The sequence below is a fragment of the Rattus norvegicus genome, chromosome 1 (assembly GCF_036323735.1).
Source record: "Rattus norvegicus strain BN/NHsdMcwi chromosome 1, GRCr8, whole genome shotgun sequence".
Taxonomy (NCBI): domain Eukaryota; kingdom Metazoa; phylum Chordata; class Mammalia; order Rodentia; family Muridae; genus Rattus; species Rattus norvegicus.
In genome coordinates this window covers 70,914,626-70,935,920 of record NC_086019.1, presented here as the reverse complement: position 1 = coordinate 70,935,920, position 21,295 = coordinate 70,914,626, and the positions used below count along the sequence as shown (strand labels likewise).

General features: G+C 40.1%; 1 pseudogene; it reads left to right on the top strand.

Annotated features, from left to right (window-relative positions):
• Positions 1-4,695: 4,695 nt before the first annotated feature.
• Positions 4,696-5,911, top strand: Gpx4-ps4 (glutathione peroxidase 4, pseudogene 4; annotated as a pseudogene).
• The last annotated feature ends 15,384 nt before the right edge of the window (positions 5,912-21,295 follow it).

The window sequence follows — 21,295 nt, the reverse complement described above, 5'->3', positions numbered from 1 at the left end:
TCTGACCTGGGAGATTCTAGAGTCACTAGACTGGGGTTCTGACCACCGAGAACATATCACTGACTCTCCCAAGCTGCAGGCAGAAACTACCTCTTAAAATTGTTTTCAGATACCTAGAGAACCAGGCATGGGTTTGGTGAGAAAGGTAAGGTTGACCCCTACCCTAACAATGGGGAAACACAAAAGTGGAGTAGGTCCCCAAAACTCCATTAAGACTGAGTAAATGGCCCCAGAGTCCAAGAGAAAGTAGATGAATCGGCTGCCCATGATCTTACCCAAGGCTCCCTGCTGGTGATGGTAGTGTTCAAGGCCAGGAAACTCAGGCCCCTTCAGTCATCCACAGCCAAACCTAGGAGATCAGCTGGAGGGTTATCTGGACATAATGTCCTTCTTTCACACTGTGCACAACATGAGACCAATTTACAGCCCAGTGTCCCTCTTAATGGCTCCGAGGACATGAGCCCCTGGATTGTGGAAGTTAGGGCAACAAACCCTAACCCAATGACCTTATTGACCACATTTGTAGCAAGAGCCTGGTGGACCCTTAATCTTAGAAGACCAAGAGTCTGGAGCAGTGGTTTAGACTGTTCTGACATCCTTTGCCAGCTTTTGGTATTTTTATGTGAGAGCCTTCTCATCTCTTCCATGGTACACTTTAAGGCCAACACCAAAACTTCTGCCTGTGGATTTAGTGGCCCCCTCTCTAGCTTTTTAAGTTTGTCCTTTATGTCGGGGTAGCTCGGGGAAAAGAAATAGGTCAGCAGGAGGTGTTTACCTTCTGGATTTTCAGAGTCCAGATGAGTATATTATAATAAAGCCTTTGCAAGGCGTTCTAAAAATTGGGATGGGTTTTGCTGTTTTCTATGGATGACTTCTGGTAGTTTTTTTCAAAATTCACTGGTTTTAAGGCTGCCCTGTGGAGACTGTCCAGAAGATGGGCTATGAATCTTTCTCTGGGTAAAATACCACCTGTGGAATTATAATTCCATCGGGGATCTTTGTCACACACTGCCTCGGATCCAAAAGGGTATGTTCTATCTGTTTGATGGATCTTGTCTGCATGTATTTTGGCCTTCTCCCCTATCCACCAGGCCAAAGGCTCCCTTCCTGGAACTGGATGGCAACTTGACTTCACCCACAAGCTCACTGTCGAATGTGCCAAGTACCTCCTGGTCTTGGTAGACACATTCTCAGAGTGGGTAGAAGCATTTCCCACAAATAACAAAAGGGATCAGACAGTCTCTGATATCCTCCTCCAAGACTTCATCCCCCAATTTGATGTCCCAGACTCCATCCAGTCAAACAATGTTCCTGAGTTTACCTCCCAAATATTTCCTATTCTAAGGCCCAGATATCCTGTGGCATTTTCATATTCCCTACCACCCTCAATCATCAGGAAATGTAGAAAGAACTAGCTGTTCTTTAAAAATTACTCTTGGCACACTGTCACAGGAACTTTGTCTAGAACTTCCTTCTTTTTATGATAAGTAAAAGGGAGGTATGTCGCTATCAGGAGTTGCTATTTCCTCCAGCAGCAAGACCTGATGACTTTTGCCCTCATATTGGCCCTACATTCCCAGCATACCTTAGGCTTAGTTCCCACCTTCACCTGAGAGCGGTTATGTCATATTCCAAATAAAAGGCAGACATTTTCTGTCCTCTTTCTCTTTCTCTTCTTCTCTCATCCTTTCCCATTGTCTCATTCTCCCATTAAAACCTCTCCACTTGGAACCATTTTGGCATGGTGTGCTTTGTCCAAATGAGAGCTGAGATTTAAACCCCAACAAGGGTAACTTGCCTGCAGTTGAGGACCACTTGGCTCCTCAGGTACAGAAGTAATGGTGGATTTTCCTGTCACTCTAGTCTGTACCTTTGGAGCAGCTCCTAGTCTCACCCACTATACCGCTGTTCCTGAACCATATTAGTTGTAAACTTTTTCAACCCAGGCACTTTCTCCTCCTTAATTACTTTGGAGAGTCTACCCATGTACTTTCTTTTCCACTTCTCTCTCCTGGTCCTGTGAGAATCCTTCCTAAGCAGAGACCAGTCTCTCCACTCACCCTCAGGTGAGAAAAAACCCAGGGATAGAACATGTTAGTTTAGAATTCTACCAAACTTTCAAAGACAAGTTAATATGAATATTCTCAAAATAGTTTTAAAAATTCTATGAGGCCACAATCACCTTGATAACTAAACCACACAAAGACTCAAAAACAAAGAGATTTTCAGACCAATTTACCTTATGAATATTGATACAAAAATACTCAGTATAATACTTGCAAACAAAATCCAAGAACATATCAAATGTATCATCCATATGACAAAGTAAACTTCATCTCAGGGATGCAGAGATGATTCAACATGAGAAAATCCATCAATGTATTCTACCATGTAAACAAAGTGAAAGAAAAAGAGCACAAGATCATCAATAGATACTGAAAGGCTTTGAAAATCTTATACCTCCCTCATGATAAAGGTCTCAGAAAGGTCAGTGATTCAAGGTCCACACCAAAAAACAATAGGGGCAATATACTGGAAACTAATAGGCAACATCAAATTCACTGGAGAGAGACTTAAAACAATTCTACTAAAATCATGATGAGACAAAGATGCCCATTCTATCCTTATCTATTCAAGAAAGTAATAGAAGTTTTAACTAGTGCACTATGACAAGTAAAGTAGATCAAGAGAATACAAATTGTGGAGAAGTCAAAGTATCACTATTAGCAGAGGATATAGTACTATACATAAGCAACCTCAGAACTCCTTCCGAAATGTGGTAGTATACAAAATCAACTCCAGAAAAAATCAGTAGCATTTCTTTATACAAATTTTAATCAGGTTGAGTAAGAAATGAGGGAAAAAGCTGTCGGGCGCCCAACGTCTCGCCAGCAAGAACAGGATTCTTCTGCGAACAAGCCTTTATTGTACAACTCTCTTGAACAGGGACCCCGAGGGAGGAAAGGCACTGCTTATATATGCTTAGGAGACTCGTGTCACTACCCGATTGGTGCAAGCGCCAATGCCCAATTTGCATGCCCCGAGAGCGGGCTGTGACGTGCTTGGCTCATGGGCACTGCGTCCTTGGGGGTGGACAACAGCTGTGCCCTGTTGACTCACTCACAGGAAATTGGCCCCACGTTGGGCGAGGTACGGTCGGCTACCAACAAAAAGCAATATTCACAATAGCTGCAGATAACCTTCAGGATAAAATGCTGAGAGCTCAGGTACTAAGAGGAAAAATTAATAAATGGGACCTCCTGAATCTTAAAAAGCTTCTGTAAGGCAAAGGATGCTGTGAATAAAACAGAATCGCCGGCAAAAAAAAAAAAAAAAAAAAAAAAAGGAAAAATCAACACCTACCCTCCATCTGACAGATGGCTAATATTCAAACTATATAAAGAACTCAAGAAATTAAACACCAAGAAAACCAATAACCAAATTTAAAAAATGAGTATAGAGCTAAACAGAGAAATTCTCAGTAAAGGAATGTAATGGCCTAGAACCACTTAAAGAATTGATTGTTGTCAGAGAAATGCAAATCAGAATGACCTGAGGCTCCATCTTACACGAATCGAAACAGCTAAGATCAAAAACTCAAGTGACAGCCTATGCTGGCGAGGATGTGGAGCAAAGCTAACTCTCCTCCATTGAAGGTAGAAGGGCAGAGTTGTACAACCACTTTGGAAATCAATTTGGTGGTTTCTCAGATAACTTGGAATAGTTCTTAGTAAGACATAGTTGCTCTGGGTATATATCCAAAGGATGCTGTGCTGTATCATAAGGATATTTGCACAACTACACTCACAATAGCTGTAGTTGTAATAGATACTGAAAACAAGTCAGATTGGATAAAGAAAATGTATTTCATTTACACAGTGATATATGTTTGAGCTGCTAAAAACAAGAATATCATGAAATTTGCAGGCAAATGGATGGAACTAGAAAATATCACCCTGAATGAGGTTTCCAAGACCCAGAAAGACAAACAGGTATGTATTCACTTATAAGTGGATATTAGCCATAAAGTATAGAATAACCAAGCTACCATCCACAGAACCAAGACGCTAAGTTAAAGGAGGACCCAAGGGAGGATGCTTGCATCTCACTAAACAGAGGAAAGAAAATAGGTCTGGGAAATGGATTGGAAGAGGGAACTGGTGGTAGAGGTGGTGGGGAGGAAACTGGTAATAGAGGAGGAAGGATACTTAGACTGGAATGTAAAGTGAATAAAGAAAGAAGTTAGTGAAGAAAAATAATATGTCCCATGCCAGTAGTACTAGTTAAAGGAAAATGCTATTAATTCCTTTTGCATGGTATATACTTATATGTAATATTTCAAATTTCTGACAGGGTAAGTCTTTCTGGAGAGATTTAGTGGAAAGTTGAATTAAGCCATTTTCTACACTATGAAAATTAAATGACATCTTTATCCTTTCCTTATAGACGTCTACTATTACAAGTCAAATATGTAGAATTACTCTCTTAGAAATATTGACTTAATGAAATTAATTCAGAAACTTATGATTTTGAAAAGATTTAGCTGCCTCATGATGCCAGTTTTCGGTCAGTCCATTTCTGCCATCCTAGTGCAGTGCACATCCTGCCCTGTTTTGCTTTCACTGCTAGAATGAGATATTGTGGTTTTCCTAATTCAGAAACAAGTTCGTCTTCTGGGAAGAATGCCAAAGGAGCTCAAATATGAAGAAAGAAGATTCCTGTTGAAAACCCATTGGTTTAAGGAGAAGCTCGTGGCAATCAAGCAGTGTGTTTTGGGCAGCATTAAAGAATTCATTCACATCATGCTCACAAATACATGGAATGTGAACACCTCTATATTGAAATAAAACTGGGTCAAAGTAAAACTGAGGAGATGACACACTAGTAACTGATTAGGACTACTGAAAACTACCACTCAGGTAAAGTGTAATCACACCCCAAAGAAGGCTCATAATAACAGACAGTGAGAAAAGCCAGAGACACAAAATAATTACTTTAAAAACCTCTACTCCAACAAATTGGAAAAATAAAAAGGAAGAGGATGATTTTATAGGGTGACAACCCATTCCAAAACGAAATCAACATTGGATAAACAAATAGACCTCTTTAACCAATAGTGAAATAAAAACAGTCATCAAATTGAAGCTAGCACTGCTGTCCAGGGCTCTGGCTGTGCCTGGCCTGGCTGGCACCATGTGTGAATCCCGCGATGATTGGTGCTGTGCGCGCTCCATGCACGAATTCGGAGCCAAGGACATCGACGGGCACATGGTTTGCCTGGACAAGTACAGGGGTTTCGTGTGCATCGTCACCAACGTGGCCTCGCAATGAAGCAAAACCGAGGTAAACTACACTCAGCTAGTCGATCTGCATGCCCGATAAGCCGAGTGTGGTTTACAAATCCTGGCCTTCCCCTGCAACCAGTTCGGGAGCCAGGAGCCAGGAGCCAGGAGCCAGGAGCCAGGAGCCAGGAGCCAGGAGCCAGGAGCCAGGAGCCAGGAGCCAGGAGCCAGGAGCCAGGAGCCAGGAGCCAGGAGCCAGGAGCCAGGAGCCAGGAGCCAGGAGCCAGGAGCCAGGAAGTAAACAAGAAATCAAGGAGTTTGCCCGCTGCAATGTCAAGTTTGACATGTAGAGCAAGATCTGTGTAAATGGGGACGATGTCCACCCACTGTGGAAATGGATGAAAGTCCAGCCCAAGGGCAGGGGCATGCTGGGAAATGCCATCAAATGAAACTTTACCAAGTTTCTCATTGATAAGAACGGTTGCCTGATGAAGCGATATGGTCCCATGGAGGAGCTCCAGGTGATAGATGCTATCTCTAGCCCTACAAGTGTGTGCCACTGCACCGAGCCCTCCCTGCCCTGTGACCCCTGGAGCCTTCCACCACTGCACTCATGGCGGTCTGCCTGAAAACCACCCCGTTGGTGGGGCAGTCCCAACCTGGCGTGCATCCCCTCCGGAGGAAGGTCCAGAGACCGGTGGCCCCGGGTTCGAGCTTCACCTTGGCTGCCTTGTGGAAATAAATGTGGGAAAAAAAAGTCATCAAAAGTCTTCCAACCAGAAAATCCTTTGACCACATAGATTTAGTAGAGAATTCTACAACTTTCAAAAAACACATAAAATTAATATTCCTGAAATTGTTCCACAAAACAGGAACAGAAATAACATTACCCACTTCATTTTATGAGAATCCAGTTACCAACAATCCAAACCACACAAAGCTGCTATAGGAATTACAGAACCTTATGAATATACATGCAAAAATACTCATAAAATACTTCCAAGAACACATCAAACAACTAGAAGTCAGACTGTACAAGAATGCAAGTTGAAATGCCAAGCAACCAGAGCTTCCAGGAACTAAGCCATTATCCAAAGACTATACCCTGGGCTCCAAACTCATGGGTAGCAATGAATAGCCTAGTAAGAGCACCAGTGGAAGGGGAAGCCCTTGGTCCTGCCAAGACTGAATCCCCAGTGAACGTGATTGTTGGGGGGAGGGTGGCAATGGGGGGAGAATGGGGAGGGGAATACCTATAGAGAAGGGGAGGGGGGGTAGAGGGATGTTGGCCTGGAAACCGGGAAAGGGAATAACAATTGAAATGTAAATAAGAAATACTCAAGTTAATAAAGAAAAAAAATAGAGCAAGGCCTGAGCACTACAGGCAGTGGCTGCCAGCGTTTTCATGAGCTTCATAGAAACTAACTTTAGGAGGCACTGGATTTTATCCGTGTCAGCCAGTAATGTAGAAAAAGCTCAACTTGCCTGTGATGCTTCTGGAATACAAGAAATGTGTCGGTTGGGGATTTAGTTCAGTGGTAGAGCTCTTGCCTAGCAAGCACAAGGCCCTGGGTTCGGTCCTCAGCTCCGGAAATGTGTCTGCTTTCAAGTATGCGTGCAGCATAGGAAAAGATACGTGAACAAATCAACTTCATGAAGGGAAAACAAAATTGTTCACAGTCACCTTGGATAGAATGGATAGGTCTGTTGGCAAACTGGAGAACATAGTATATAAATAGAAAGATGAGATAGAGATCAGCCCAATTTCAGTGCAAGATTTAAAGTGTGCTAAGTACCAGTTTAACATTACAGGAATGACAATTTCACCCTGTTAGTATATGTCTTAAAACTTGTAAAAAACTATTTTTGGATGATTTGGAAAAAATCTTAATACTTTTTGCTTCATCTATATTTGACACACAGAAATCTTACTCTACATCTGAATAATTATCCTTGGCATATATAGATTGGATTGCCTTAAGTGTGAAGACAGTCTCCTCCTTTTTAGGATCTGGGAATCGTCCTACAAGTAGACATGGGACCACCACACACAATCTCATCTGCTAAGGTTTGTTGCGCTGAAGGAATGTTCTTGCAATCAAAGAAGTTTCCTAAGTGGGGCCTGTGGTAGCAAACCCATGATTTTATCTTCACAGGCATACTTAGGAAGACCATCGCCTGTTTTTGCAACATTATTTATGATTCTGTGTGATGTTCACACTTCTTTTCCACAGTAAATAGGGAAGTATAACATTAGAGACCTGTTTGTTAGAAGATAGGTTCCTGTTAACTTCATCCATGGCAAAAGCAATGGTCTGAGCAAACTGACTGAATTGAATTGGAATGCTGTAAAGAGTGTATAGTATTTATAACAGATAATGATCTATGGGTGATCGTTTTGTAATAACTGTGTGAAATCTGGAACTGTGCTAATGCTGGAAGTAATTGACTTATCTTTGTGGTCCCTGGCCTCAATACCATTCCTCATGAGGATCCTGGCCCTGTCTCACTGCCATATAGTCTATATTCTATGGCTGAGGTCAGATATGTACCTGGTTAAAGACTATAAATTTACTCACTTTCTTCCTTTTAGTAGATGTGTTTCTAAGTGTAGTTATAAGGCACTTGCTTGGAATTGTTCAATTTAATCTTATTTTAGTTAATTTAATATCAATTTATTAACTCTAGATTTATTTTATTGGTTAGGAATTAATGTATCTCTGATCCTTTTACAAAGCCTTTGGATTTTACTTTTCTTAAAGATATCTCTGAGAGGAAGCATCCCCCACCCCAAACCAGGTGTCTCCTGTTCCTAGAGCTTCAAGTCTTTTGAGGATTAGGCACATCTTTCTCTCTGAGGCCAGACCAAGCAGTCTTCTGCTATATGTACGTCTAGGGCCTCAGACCAGGCAGTGTATGCTGTCTGGTTGTTAGCTCAGTTTCTGAGAGATCTTAGGTGTCTGGATTAGTTGAGACTGCTGTTCTTCCTATTGGGTTGCCCCCTTCCTCAGCTTCTTTCAACCTTTCCCTAACTCAACCACAGCCACCCCTGACTTCAGTCCATTCGTTGGGTATAGTATTTGCATCTGTTTCAGTCAGCTGATGTTTAGGCCATTCAGAGGACAGCAAGCTAGACTCCTGTCTGCAAGCACAACATAGCATTTTTAATAGTGTCAGGCCTTCATGAGATGTATCCCAAGATGGGATGGTCACTGGACCAACTTTCCTCAGTCTCTTCCTCATTTTTGTTCATGCAGTTCTTTTAGACAGCAATAATTCTGAGTCAGAAATTTGATTGTGGATTGGAAACACCTCGAGGCCCTGTCTCTCTACTGGAGGTGAACTCTTCAACTTCCCTCTCTTCACTGTTGGGCATTTCATCTAGGATCACTTCCACTGAGTCTTGAGAATCTCTCACCTCTCAGGTCTCCGGTACTTTCTAGAGTATCCCCCCACCTCCCACCCACCTGAGGCTACATATTTACATTTATTCTGCTAGCTGTGTGGGCTTCACTCATGCCCCCACATTATACCCAATCCTTCTCTATTCCCCTCTCCCTCCAAGATCCGTCCCTCCCTCTGCCTACCATAATTATTTTCTTCCCCTTCTAAGTGGGATTGAATCATCCTTGCTTGGTCTTTCTGCTTGTTAAACTTCTGAAGTTCTGTAGGTTGTACACTACAGATTATTTTTTAGCTAAGATCCACTTATTAGCAAATATGTATTGTGCATGTCTACTGGGTCTGGGTTACCTTACTCAGGATGTTATACTCTAGTTTCATCCATTTGCCTGCAAAACTAATGAGATCCTCGTTCTTAATAGCTGAATATTATTCTATTGTATAATTAAACCACATTTTCTGAATCCATTCTTCATTTGAGGGACATCTGGGTTGTTTCCAGCTTCTTGTTACTGATAAGGGTTTTGTAAACAAAGTTAAACCCGTGTTTGGGGAACCCATGTATGGTGGGGAACCTTTTTGTATATGCCCAAGAGTGATACAGTTGGGTCTTCAGGTAGATCTATTTCAAGTTTTCTGAGAAACACCCAGATTTATTTCTAGAGTGATTGTACCAGTTTGCAATCCAGAGGTCAGTGGAGGAGTGTTCCTTTTTCTCCACATCCTCACCAGAATGTGCTATCACCTGAGTGTTTGATCTTTACCATTCGAATTGATGTGAGGTGGAATCTTAGAGTTGTTTTCATTTGCATTTCCCTGATGACTAATGAGTTTTAACATTTCATTAAGTACTGCTCACACATTCAAGATTCCTCTGTTGTGAATTCTCTGTTTAGATCTGTACCCCATTTTTAATTGTGTTATTTGATTTTAGGGAGGTAGGCTAATTTCTTGAGTTCTTTATATGTTTTAGATATTAGCCCTGTATCTGATGTGGGGTGTGAAGATTTTTCTCCCGATCTGTAGGTTCCCATTTGTCCTATTGACTGTATCTTCTACCTTACAGAACCTTTTCAGTTTTATAAGGTCCCATTTATCAATTGTTAATCTTATAATTTGAGCCATTGGAATTCCATTTAGGAAGTTTCCCCCTATGCCAATGAGTTTGAGGCTATTTTTCACTTTCTCTTCTATTAGATTCATTGTATCTGGTTTTATGTCAAGGTCCTCAATCCACTTGAGTGTGAGCTTTGTACAGGCCAATAAGAATTGATCAATTTGCATTCTTTTACACACAGATCACCAGTTGAACCAGCACCATTATTTGAAAATGCTGCCTGTTTTCCACTGTATCATTTTAGCTCCTTTGTCAAACATCGAGTGACCACAGGTATGGGGTCATTTCTGGGTCTTTAATTCTATTCAACTGAAATACCTGCCTGTCTCTACACTAATACTATGAGGTTTTGTGTTTTTTTTTTGTTGTTGTTTTTTTTAATTCAATATTACTCTATAGTGCAGTTTGAGGTCAGTGATGGTAATTCTTCCATAATTTCTTTCTTCTTAAGAATTATTTTGGCTATCCTGGATTTTGTTTGTGTTGTTGTTGTTGTTGTTGTTGTTGTTGTTGTTGCTGTAGTTGTTGTTTTTCCATGTGAAATTTAGAGTTGCTCTTTCCATGTTGCAAAGAGCTGTGTTGGAATCTTGATAGGGATTGTATTCAATCTGTTGATAGTTTTTGGTAGGTTGGCCAATTTTACTATGTTAACCCTACCAATCCATGAGGATGGAAGTTCTTTCCATCTTCTAAGTTCTTCAATTTCTTTCTTGAAGACTTGAAGTTATTGCTTACAGATCTTTTACTTGTTTGGCTAAATTTACACCAAGATACTTCATACTATTTGTGACTATTGTGAATAGTGTTATATATGTATATTTCCTCTCAGCCTATTTATCATTTGTAAAATGGAAGGCTGCGAATTTGTTTGTGTTATGGTTATATCTATCTACATTGCTGAAGTTGTTTATCAGCTGTAGAAGTTCTGTGGTAGAATATTTTGGGGTCACTTACGTATACTGTCATGTTATGCACCAATAGTGATACCTTGATTTCTTTTCCAATTTGTATCACTTTGATCTCTTTTTATTGCCTTATTTCTGTAGGAAGAACTTTGAGTACGGTACTGAATAGTTATGGAAAGAATTGACATCCTTCTCTTGTCCCTGATTTTAGTGGGATTGCTTCAAGTATCTCTCCACTTACTTTGATATTTTCTGATTGTTTTCTGTATATTGCCTTTATTATGTTTAGGTATGTGCCTTGAATTCTTCATCTCTCAAATACTTTTAACATGGAGGAGTGTTTTATGTTGTCAATTGCTTTTTCAGCACCTAGACATCTGACAGCTTTTTGCCCAATGAAAAGGCTCTTTTGTCTCAGATATAAATTGAGCACAACCATTACAATTATGCAAATTATAAAATATAAGGTACACTTAACATTCAGTCCATCATATTCATTAATTTAAATAAAACACTCTACCATCTATCCTAACTTTAAAAGCTTATAATTTTATACCTAAATAATGTTCTGATTTTAGCTTGTATTCTCATCTGAAAGCCATCCTCTGAAATCTATGTCATCTCTCTCAATGCTAAAAAAGGTGAGTTTGACTATGAAACTACAACTAGTTTTAAACCTTGTCAGAAATTGGTTCCCAGAGCTAAGCCTGTCCCACAGCCCTCCAGACCCAAAACCTGCCCAGAAAAAATTGGTCTCCCAGAAGTGTTCTCACTTTTAAGCCCACAGTGCAGACACCAATTTCACTGCACTGTTTAAAGAGGAACCTACCAGGACCACACAGGGCACAGAAATTATGGAGCAGCCTGGGACAGGATACTTCTGCTTTGCATCTGTGCCCAGAGCTGAGGCTATCCCACAGCCCTCTGGACCAAAATCCTGCCCAAACAGAGCTGGTTTTCCAGGAGTGCTCTGAATCCTAAGATCACAGGCTCAGAAGCCCACAGGAGCTACAAGATCCAGTCATAGACTGCAAACCAACTAACATGAGAGATTACCAAATGGGGAGAGGCAAGCATAAAAACCTAAATAATGGAAACCAAGACTACTTGGCATTATGAAAATCCAGTTCTGCCACCCCAGCAAGTGCTAGATACCTCAACAGACTGAAAAAGAAGATTTGAATTTAAAATCACATCTCATGATGATGATAGAGGACTTTAAGGAGGATAAATAACATTCTCAAAGAAATACAGGAAAACAAGTAGAAGTCCTTAAAGAGGAAACACAAAAATCCCTTAAATAGTTACAGGAAAGCACAACCAAACAGGTAAAGGAATGGAACAAACCATACAGGACCTAAAAATGAAAATAGAAACAATAGGGAAATTACAAATAGAGACAATCCTGGAGATAGAAAACCTAGGAAAGAGATTAGGAGTCCTAGATACAAACAACACCAACAGAATAGAAGAGATTGAAGAGAGACTCTCAGGTACATAAGATACCATAGAAAAAACATTGACACAACAGGCAGAGAAAATGCAAAATGCAAAAGCTCCTAATGCAAAATTATCCAGAACTTTCAAAGTGGCTGGATATAAAATTAACTCAAACAAATCAGTAGCCTTTCTCTACTCAAAGGATAAACAGGCTGAGGAAGAAAATAGGGAAATGACACCCTTCACAATAGTCCCAGATAACATAAAATGCCTTGGTGTTACTCTAACCAAAAAAGTGGAAGATCTGCATGACAAGAACTTCAAGTATCTGTAGAAATAATTTGAAGATCAGTGGAATAGGATTGAAGACCCAGAAATGAACCTGCACACCTATGGTCACTTAATCTATGACAAAGGAGCTAAAACCATCCAGTGGCAGAACATAGCATATTCAAGAAATGGTGCTGGTTTAACTGAAGGTCAGCATACAGAAGAATGCAAATTGACCCATTCTTATTACCTTGTGCAAAGTCCAAGTGGATCAAGGACCTCCACATAAAACCAGATGCACTCAAACTAATAGAAGAAAATTTGAGGAAGATCCTCAAACATATGGGCACTGGGGAAAATTTCCTGAACAGAACATACATGCTCCATATGTTCATAACAGCATTATCTAGTATACCCAGAAGCTGTAAAGGAACCCGAGGAATGTATACAGAAAAAGTGGTACATCTACAAAATGGAGTACTACTCATCTATCATAATAAATGACTTCATGAAATTCATAGGCAAATGGATGAAAGTAGAAAATATCATCCTGAGTGAGGTAATGAAATCACACACACACACACACAAAAACCCCACATGGTATGCACTTACTGATAGGTGGATATTAGCCCCAAAGCTCCAATTACCCAAGATACAATCTGCAGACCATATGAAGCTCAAGAAGAAGGACAACCAAAGTGCAGTGTCTTTCTAAAAAACGGAAATAAAAGTAACCCTAGGAGGATATATGGACACAAAATTTGGAGAAGAGACTTAAGGATTGGCTATTCAGAGCCTGCTCCAACTGAGGATCCCGCCCATATATATGTACAGTCACCAAACCTAGACAATATTGATGAAACCAAGAGTGCAGGCTGACAGGAGCCTGATATATCTGACTCCTGAGAGGCTCAGGCAGAGTGTGACGAATACAGAGGCAAATGCTAGCAGCAAGCCATTGAATTGAGAACAGGGTCCCCATTAGAGGAGTTAGAGAAAGGATTGAAGAAGCTGAAGGGGCTTGCACCTCCATAAGAACAACACTACCGACCAACTGGAACCCCCAGAGATTAAACCACTCCCCATGGACAAAACCATGGCTACAGCTGCATATGTAGCAGATGATGGCCTTGTTTGGGCACCAATGGGAGAAGTCATTTGTCCTGACAGTGCTGGTGCCCAATGTAGAGGAATATCAGGTTGTGACTGGACAGGTGATTGGGGAGGAGGAACACCCACTTAGAAGATGGGGAGAAGGGATGGAATAGAGGGCTTATGGATGGGAAAAGGAATAACATTTGAAATGTAAAGAAAAAATATTCAATAGCAAGAGATATTAAGGAATAGTGATTGAAAGACCCCCGGAGTGGGGAGACCCTCACTCAAGTCTCGGGATGATGCAACCCCTCAAGAACTCACACAAGACCGTCCTTGTTGTAATCACATAAGGTTTATCGATAGCAACCAGTGCACTGGGGTCGAGACTCGTATCCCACACAGGGGCAGTGGAGTTTGACCCCAAGAGGCTGGGAGAAGAGGTATTTAAAGGGAGAAACCACAACTCGAGGGGGCAGGGATGGCATACTCTCTGTCCCCCAAGATTGTTTCCTAGGAGAAGCTGTCTCCTACTTCTCAGATTGTTTAACTTCATGGTCCGCTAGTTCCTAGGAGAAGTTGTTTCCTGCTTCTCAAGATTGTTCTCTAAGATTTATGGTCAACTAGTTTCTGGGAGAAAGCTGTTGAGCTGGTCAATGTAATTATCCATTCTATAGCCCTAGGAGAGGCTTTTTGGAACATACAATTCTGGGGCCTAACCTGTTTTTTTTTTTTTTTTTTTCTGCTCTAAACTTTGTGTCTAGGGGGAGCAACTTTAAAACTTTTATCTTTCAGTGATTTTGTTTCCTGCTAATTTTTTCTTAGAGGTGGAATTATCTCTGTGGCTAGCTTCCTTTGCGTTTGTTGCAGGAAGATTCCTTTCTACCTTTTTCTAGAGTGTAGTTTCCCTTCTTGTGTTGGAGATTTCCATCTATTATCCTTTGAAAGTCTTGATTTGTGAAAAGGTATTGTGTTAATTTGGTTTTGTCATGGAATATCTTAACTTCTCCATCTATGTTAATTGAGAGTTTTGTTGATTATGGTAGCCTGGGCTGGGACTTTTGTTTCTTAAGGTCTATATGATATCTGTCCAGAATCTTCTAGCTTTCATAATCTCTGTTGTGATTCTGGTGTAATTTTGATAGGTCTTCAGTTTTATGTTACTTGACATTTGCCCTTATTGCTTTTAATATTATTTTCTTTTTTTCTGTATTTAGTGTTTTGACTATTATGTAATGGGATGAATTTCTTTTCTGATCCAATCCATTTGCAGCTCTGTAGGCCTCTTGTAAGTTTGTGGGCAACTCTTTCATTAGTTTAGGGAATTTTTTTTACTGGCCCTTTAATTTGGGAATATTTGCTCTATTCTACACCTATTATCCTTAGGTTTGATCTTCTCGTTGTGTCCTGGATTTCCTGGATGTTTTGGGTTAGGACCTTTATGCTTTTGCATTTTCTTTGACTAATGAGTCGATGTTTTCTAAACTCTGCCCCTGAGATTCTCTCATCTATCTCTTGTATTCTATTGGTGATGCTTCAGTCTATGACTCCTGATTTCTGTCGTAGGTTTTCTATCTCCAGGGTTGTCACTTTGTGATTTCCCTATTATTTCTATGTCCAGTTTTGGATGGTTTTTTCTATTTCTTCACTTGTTTGGATGTGTTTTCCTGTAAGTCTTTAAAGGATTTTTGTGTTTGCTCTTTAAGGTCTTCTACCTGTGCAGTTCTGTATTTCTTTAAAGGAGTAATTTATACCCTTTTAAAGTTCTCTAACATCACCATGAGTTGTGATTTTAAGTCAAAATCTTGCTTTTCTGAGGTGTTAAGTTATCCAGGGCTTGCTATAGTGGAGGAACTGGGTTCTGCTGATGCCAAGTCATTTTGGTTTCTGTTGCTTAAGTTATTGCCACTGCCTTTCACCATCTGTATATCTCTGGTGTTAGCTGGTCTTGCTGTCTCTGATTTGAGTCCACTGGCTCCCAAGTCCTGAGTTGTCCTGGTGTTCTCCCTTTTGACAGTCAGTGTAGTGAATGTGGGTATCCACTTGTGGACCTAGGAGAGAGACCACTCTTGGAAGATCATCTCTCTGTGGGCAGGTTTTGCATCTGAAGTGCTGGGGGTCAGCCTCAGCTCTGGGCTCAGATGGAGACAGGGTGGGTCTTATCCCAGTCTGCTTTGTGGTTCCTGTTGTCTGTGAGCTCCTGGTGTGTCTCTCCTTGGATAGTCAGTAGAGAGAAAGTGTGGTCCCAACTGTGGGCTGTGTGCTTAGTAGTGAGAGTGCTTATGGCAGACCAGCTCTCTGTGGGTAGGTTTTGAGTCTGAGAGCTGAGGGACAGCCCCAGCTCTGAGCTTAGATGAAGGCTAGTTTCCTCTATTTCTTTAAGGTATTCATGTTCTTTCTTTGGAGATATCATTTGTCCTCATAAAATTAGTTTTTATGTCTTCTTTGTGCTTTAAATGGGATACAATACGAAGAGCTTGTGGTATATATCTGGCTTTAGGCTATGACATTTGGCATATCTATTGTATGTCAAGGCATTTGGGTTTGCAGGTATTATAGGTATAGGTACCAATTTCTGAGTTTATTTTTTATGGGTGTTTTGTTCTTTCCATTCTGTTTTCTTTCTGGACATCTGAATGGTGTGACCTCTTGTTGTTTAGGGGATCTCCAATCTAGTTGGAGGCCAGATTTCTTGGGGCTGGCATGGCCTCTTGTATAGCATAGGGTCTTCACCCAAGTTCAAAACTGGTAAATGCTGACACAGAGATGGAGGTGTTTGGTTGTAGATGTGACAGTGGGGCCACTGAGAAAGAGGAGTAAGAACGTGGGCAGGATTCTTGCCTGGACTTCTGGTGTGCTCCATATTCTCTCTGATAGCCTGGAATCTCCTGCATGTAGACCAGAGAATCTCCCAGAGAGATTTGTAGGTCTGGCAGAATGTGATGGGAAGGGACAGGAGATAGCACTTGTGGGTAGACACAGAGACAGTTTGGTAGGTCCATGGGTTGATAGTCTACTAGAAATTCTGGAGGCCAGTGTGTTCTCTGTTAGTACAGCCAGTCTATGCCACTATTGGAGACTTGCATACTGTGAAGAGAATGTGGATAATTAGGGATAAGTTGGATGAGCACCTAGAAAGTGAAAGAGTAGGGGAGTTAGGATTGTAATGGCATTGCTAGACTTCTGGTTGCTTGCAGGGTCTCTGGTAGAGCCTTGATTCAACAGTGTAGATATAGATAGATTTAATCATTTGTGTTTGTTAGTCACTGGTGCTCTATGTTTTAAATAGTCATTTCTTCACCTCCCAAGGAAATGTTTTCCCAATGCTCAAAACAAATGTATCAACAGTAAACAGTTCTGACTGATAATCACCAAAAAAGTCATTTAAAATAGAACACTTAAAACCTCTATGTTTCTGGAACAGTTTCCAGGTTGCAATGTGTGGCCTTGGTTATGTACATTCATCAAATGTACTTTGCCCAATGTGTCTCAAATTGGCATGTTTGTGGTGAGAGTTACTGTAGATCATTATTTTTCAAAACCTGCAACCAAGCCAACCACACAGTCTCCTCCCAAACTCACCAAGAAATGTCCGGGTATGGCCTCCATTATCTTCCCCTGACCCTGTTGACAGTAGACCATTTAAGTCTGTGCTTGTTATGTTCTCTCCTTACTCATTGTTTTATCAAAGCCTTTAACTCCGCTAGAATTACACTGAGACAAGACAATTCATTCATGCTAAAAAGCATAAATCTTCACTGCAGATGTTCACTTCTCCTTCATTTCCTCCAAAACCAATCCTTTGCTCCTATACCCAGCTCTGTATCAGATCACCAGGATCAGCCACGCATTTCAAATTCTTCAGTTGATGGCACCCGTCTTCCTCTCCAAAATTTCTTCTCCACATTCTTTTCTTCATTCCAAGCAATTAAAAAGTTTAGACACTGCTAGGGAATACTCAGAAATATAACCAGAAAAGCAGGTCCTCATATGACCTCAAAATGATCGACTTTCCTTCCATTTCTCTCAGTCCAACTGCTCATTATCATACTTAGCTTTGCAGCAATCCTTCTGATGTGGACTTTTCATTCTTTGTATGCCCATGCCCAGAAGACTAATACATTCTGCATTCCTCCCTTATTTGAACCATTCAAAATCCCACTTAATGACACAACTTCATTCCTAAATGTCAGCTACTAATAACTACAAAGAAAATTTTTCTTGGATATGTCTGTAGATACTCTTGTTGGTGGTGAGTTTTGAAAAACCCTCAGTCTAAGAAAGAGAATCACTACCTGGTGAATTTAGACTTCTCAGGATCTGGAATGATCAGGATCTGAAGAATAGAACCCTGGACTGCCTCAGTGAACCTCTTTTTATTTTTACACAAAAGTTACCAAGTTAATTCCTGAACACACAAACTTCTATATAAACTAGGGGCTAACTTTTAAGACCCATTACCTAAGCAATTCTCAGCCACAGGATACCTCATATATTGCCAAGTCCCCCTCTTGGACTGAGATATGCAATAGCTCTGAGAAATCTCCAAAAGAATAGCCCCATAACATCTCAAATAAGAATCACTGTAAAAAGGCTACTTCAAGCCCAGAACCAGATGAGTTTACTGGGGAATTCTGTCAGACCTTCATATAAGACTTCATACAAATAATGTCCAAATTATCCCACAAAATAGCAACAGAAGGAACAGTATGCAATTCCTTCTATGAAACCACAACTATGCTTATACCTAAACCACAGAAGGACCCAACAAAGAAAAAGAAAATCAGACCAATATCCCTTATGAATACCAACATAAAAATACTCAAAATTTTCACAAACAGAATCCAAGAACACATCAAAATGATCATCCATCAAGATCAAGTAGGCTTCATTCCAGGGATGCAGGGATGGTTCAATATATGGAAATCCATCAACATAATACATTAATTAAACAAATTCAAAGAGAAAAACAACATGATCATTTCATTAAATGCAGAAAAAGCATTTGACAAAATTCAACACCCCTTCATAACAGAAGTCCTGGAAAGATCAGTAATTCAAGACCCATACATAGTAAAAGGAAGATATAGCAAACCAGTGTCTAACTTGAAGCAATACCACTAAAATCAGACACTAGACAAGACTCCCACTCTCTCCCTACTTATTTAGTATACTACTGGAAATCCTAGCCAGAGCAATCCGATAACAAAAGAAGGGCAAAGGGATTCAAATTGGCAAGGAAGAGGTCAAAATATCGCCATTTGCAAATGATATGATAGCGTTTTTAAGTGACCCCAAAAGTTCCACCAGGGAACTACTTAGCAAGGTGGCTGGGTATATACTTAACTCAAACATATCAGTAGCCTTTCTCTACTCAAAGGATAAACAGGCTGAGAAAGAAATTAAGGAAATGACACCCTACACAATAGTCCCAAATAATAAAAAATACCACTATACTTGGGGTTGGGGATTTAGCTCAGTGGTAGAGCACTTGCCTAGCAAGCGCAAGGCCCTGGGTTCGGTCCCCAGCTCCGGAAAAAAGAAAAAGAAAAAAAAAGAAAAAAAAAGAAAAAAAATACCTAGGTGTGACTCTTACCAAGCAAGTGAAAGATCTGGATGACAAGTACTTAATGTCTCTGAAAAAAGAAATTGAAAGTCTCAGAACATGGAAAGAACTCCCATGCTCATGGATTGGCAGGATTAATAAACTAAAATGGCCATTTTGTCAAAAGCAATCTACATATTCAATGTTACCCCCTTTGAAATTCCAACTCAATTCTTCAGAGAGTTAGAAAGAACAATTTGCAAAAAACCCAGGATAGCAAAAACTATGCTCAACAACAAAAGAACTAAGGGAATCACCATCCCTTACCTCAAGCAGTATTACAGAGCAATATTGATTAAAAATCTGTATGATTGGTACAGAGATAGGCAAGGAGATCAGTGGAATAGAACAGAAGACTTAGAAATGAACCCATGCATCTATGGTCACTTGATCTTTGACAAAGAGCTAAAACAATGCAATGGTAAAACGATAGCATTTTCAACAAATGGTTCTGATTCAATATCAACATGGAGAATAATACAAATAGACCCATTCTTACTACCCTGTACAAAGCTTAGGTCCAAGTGGATCACAGACCTCCACATCAAACAAAATACACTCAAACTAATAGAAGAAGTGGAGAAGAGTCTCAAACACTTGGACACTGGGGAAAATTTCCTGAACAAAACACCAACCAATGCCTTATGCTCTAAGATCAAGAATCAACAAATGGGACCTCATAAAACTGCAAAGATTCTGTAAGGCAAAGGACACTATCATTAGGACAAAATGGTAACCAACAGACTGGGAAAAGATCTTTACCAATCCTACATCTGATACAGGGCTAATATTTAAAAAAACACAAAGAACTCAACTGTGAAACTCCAGAGTGACAAATAACCCCATTAAAATAAACAATTCTCAGCTGAGAAATATGGAATGACTGAGAAGTACCTACAGAAATGGTCCACATCCTTGGTCACCAGGTAAATGCAAATCAAAACAACCCTGAGATGTCACCTCACACTAGTCAGAATGGCTAAGATCAAGAACTCAGGTGACAGCAGATGCTGGCAAGGATGTGGAGCAAGAGGAACACTCCTCCATTGTTGGTTGGATTGCAAACTAATACAACCACTCTGCAAATCAGTCTGGAGATATATAAAATTTCACTTGTGTGTGTGTGTGTGTGTGTGTGTGTGTGTGTTTGTGTGTGTGTGTTTGTGTGTGTGTGTGTGTGTGTCTGTGTGTGTTTCTTTCATTTGAGATTCTAGATTGCTCTTGGGCAGATGTGCAAGTGCAATTCATCAGGAGCACAGAGCAGATTAATTATCACTACACTCGGCTTTCACTAATAGTCAGGTTATCTAGATCAAAAGTAAACAAAGAAATACTTGAGTTACCAATCTTTGTAAACCAAATGGCCTAACACGTATTTATAGTATACTTTCCCCCGAACATGTATAGTAAACATTGTTCTATACTTCTCATAAAAAATTCTCAAAAATTGACCAAATACTCAAACATAAAGCAAGTTACAACACTTACAAGGAAAATGAAATGCAAATCGAAACCAAAACTCACTGCATCCTGTTAGTAATAATGGATTACATCTGTATATAAACAAAATTAACAACAGAAAGTATACAAACACATGGAAAATGAATAATTCTCTACCAAATAAAATTGGTTCAAGACAGAAATAAATACATGAAAAATATATTTAGAATTCAATGAAAATGATTACACAGCATAACAAACTCAGTGGGCACAATGGTAGCCATTGAGAGATTCAAGTTCAACTTGGTGGTACTGCCACGTGCCTTTAAATTCAGTATGTGGAAGGCAGATCCAGGAGAGGTTAAACTAGTCCATAGAACTTGTTCCAGGATAGACAAGGCTACAGAAAGAAACAACTCTTCATTAAAAAAAGGAAAAAGAAGGAATTATTTCATAGTATTTATTTAACAGCACACCAAAAATCTGAAATTGGAAAGATATGCATATTTTCATCAACACATAACACTTACTAGAATAAAAAAGTCAGCATAACAATTTACACAGAACTATAACCAACAGTGAAATAGAGAACTCACTAAAATTCTCCCAACTGCTGCACCTCCCCAAATTTCTGAAACAAAGAAATTTATGACAGAATCCTTTGAGACTTTCAAATATATAATACATTATTCCCATATTATCCCAAACAGTGGAAACTGAAGAAACCTTGCCCAGTTCA